Source organism: Gossypium hirsutum, chromosome A07, assembly GCF_007990345.1.
Source record: "Gossypium hirsutum isolate 1008001.06 chromosome A07, Gossypium_hirsutum_v2.1, whole genome shotgun sequence".
In the NCBI taxonomy this organism is placed as follows: Eukaryota; Viridiplantae; Streptophyta; class Magnoliopsida; order Malvales; family Malvaceae; genus Gossypium; species Gossypium hirsutum.
In genome coordinates, this window is record NC_053430.1 from 15,558,866 (window position 1) to 15,561,810 (window position 2,945).

At 32.1% G+C, this 2,945-nt stretch overlaps 1 long non-coding RNA gene across 1 annotated transcript; it reads left to right on the forward strand.

The window, feature by feature from the left end:
- Positions 1–420: 420 nt before the first annotated feature.
- LOC107943453 (uncharacterized) lies at positions 421–2,600 on the forward strand. Its single transcript, XR_001696012.2, has 4 exons — positions 421–578; positions 782–866; positions 1,226–1,343; positions 2,199–2,600. It is a non-coding gene; the product is annotated as an uncharacterized lncRNA (long non-coding RNA).
- Positions 2,601–2,945: the final 345 nt, after the last annotated feature.

The window sequence follows — 2,945 nt, forward strand, 5'->3', positions numbered from 1 at the left end:
ATCAAAGATTTAATAATTATGATATAAAAGACTGAAAATATATCATAATTATGATATATCAAAGATTTAATAATTTATTTCACGCCCATCTTTGGGCATGGGCAAAATGCCTTTATGCCACAGGACACACACACAAAATATCTTTTAGATTATTTAAAAGTTATTTTTTAAAATTATTAAATACCCAAATGAAACAGACATTTTAAGTTGTAAAATACTTTTTTATTTAGTTTTGTTTATGGTGGGTGAATATTTGTTTAAATAAAATATTTAATAATTTTTTAATATATTTAAATAACTTACAGCATGTTTAGTTGGGGGCTTAAGAATAGATTTCAGCCCAATTCGACGGGCCCACCACTAAACATTAGTTTGGTTGGGTGTAATGTTATTAAAGCCCGAATCTATTCAAGGCGTATTACAGAGAAAATGTTAAATAGCCATTCCGTTCTCTCACCACTGAATAGTCATTCGTTCCCGTGTGAAGTAAAAATTGTTCCCCCTTTTCAATTTTAGTCCTCACCTCTAACAGAGAATGAAGAAGCACTAGAGCCATCATCTTCTCCCTTAGTTCACAGGTAACTTTCTTTTTTTCTCATCTCTATGTTTCCCTTTTTCCATTTGATTGTAGAAAATACCTAGGCCAATCTATTATTCGTTCCTTCTTTTTTTTTTCTTCACCTTTTAAGCCAATAAAACCCTTTGGTTGCAGAGTTGCAAAACTTTTTTTTTTAGCTTTTTCACTGCATTTCTCATTTCCCCTATATGAACTTTTTGGTAGTTAGAGTCATCAAAAAGGAATCAAGAAATATCGGAATGGGGAAATTTGGGACTTCGAGGACGAAGTGGTGGTGGCAGCGTCGACGGTAATTTCACTCCCCCTCTCTGAATTTTTTTCTATTTATTGTTATTTTTAAGCTTAGGGTTCTCATCTTTGTTTTTCTTAGTTGGAAGCCAAAGACAATAAACTTTTCATGCATTTAACAGAAATAGTTTCATATTCGAATAATTAAAGCACGAAGATTAACATTTTGTGAAGAAGAAAAAAAACAAAGGCAGTATTTTGCTTTTATTGGCAGCATGATTATGTGAAAATACTGAAGTTGTTTCTTCATTAGAAACTTCTAAAGAACTAGTGAAAAAGAGGATTAGATAGTGCATGGAATGCATTTTGATATTTGATTATGGTTACACGAATTATCATTCATTTGGGGATCATCTCTAGGAAGATCTTTTCAGCTTGTGAAAGCAGGTGTGTATGATGTCCTGCTTTGAGGTCAAGATCTCGACAGCCTGTTAAGCATTACAAGAAATTATTGTCTGAAATATTCCCCAAGTCTCCTGTGAGTATCTACTCTCTTTTTTTTTCTTCTTTTTGGATTATACATTTTGGTAATAGTGGTCTTGGTGAAACTAGAGAGGAAATCTTTGTACATATTTGGGTTTTTGGTGATGGCTATTTAAGTTAGCTTGCTTTTGAGTACTTTAATTTTTAATGTGGGGATATCAATAAGGAATATTTGATCCTGCAATATGCCAATAATGTCTGCTAGAGTTTTTCTTTTTGAATCGGCGCTAGATTGTTACTGTGATTGTGGCTATTCAGTTGGTTACTCGGACTCACCTGTGAGTGCCGGATACAAGTATGTGTCTTGTAAAGATATGTTCAATTTTGACATAAGTTTTTCATGTATTTGGAGATTCATATCCTACACTCATATTCATGCAAAATAAAGAATTAAGCTACATAGCTGCCTAGAGTTCTCAGCTTTGACTCTAATGCCATTTGAGTACTATAATTTCACAAATAGAATAAAAATACACTCCTCTATAGTTGGTTTTTATACTTTAAAAGAAAAAAAAAACTTATTCTTTGGTTGGATCTTGGAAGTAACTAAAGATTAAGCAAAATTGTTAGATGCAGTTAATTAGCAGTTCAGTTGGTGCATTTCTGAAGAGTCATTGTTCATTTTCTATTAGTTCATGCCATTGTTTTAGATGTCAATTTTCTGTACATTACAGAAACTGTGGCCAAGGAAACATTAGATCAAGTTATGGCAGATGCACTTTCAAAATCTGGTTTTACTCAATCTGCAGCATACATTTCATGTCTTTTTTTCGCAATGGCATTTTAAGGATGCCTTTTTTTTTTCTTATTCCTAGAATGCTTACAAGTTATGACTCTTTTCGTGTACTAGAATACTGTGAGAAATATATCAAGCCTAAAGATGTTATAGGAGTAGAAGAAGTGAAGTCAAGTGACGAAAAACTGAGTGAAGATGAATATGCTGCCTCGAATGATGAGGAAATCATCGGAAAATAAATTTTTAGGCATATATTATGCCCTGCATACTTATTACAGAAATTGTCTTGTGTTGTACATGATGTTCAGCTCCAGGAAAATTCGAACACGATAGAACCGGGGAATATTTGGAAAAATTCCTACTTACCCTTTTTTGTCATTACTTTCCATGGATGTTTGTGTAAATTAATCCATTGTTGTTCAATAATTCAAATATTTATCCACTGCTGAGACTTTAAAAAACAATTCTCCCATATGCTCCTACTCCTTATGTGCCTGCATCAATTATACTACCGTTTATTATGTTTTGTTAGTGTTCATTTATACATTGGTTGATCTAACTTTGGTGATGACTTATTTTGCTGCCAATGGAATTTATACCTCCCATATCTCCAACACTTTATAGTGGTATCCATTTTGCATGGCTTTTGATTTGGTCTACAAATTTTTGGTAGCTAGGGTAGTCTCATAGAGAAGTTAAAACATGGGTTTGTTTGGTGTATAAATGTTTGAAATTTTTCATATATATAAAAATGAGAATAATTATTGCTTTTGGATCAATATTTGTAATTTTGGCAACTCCGATTCTATGAGATTATGTTCTGATTTTTATTAATTCATATTTTAATAAAAATTATATTAA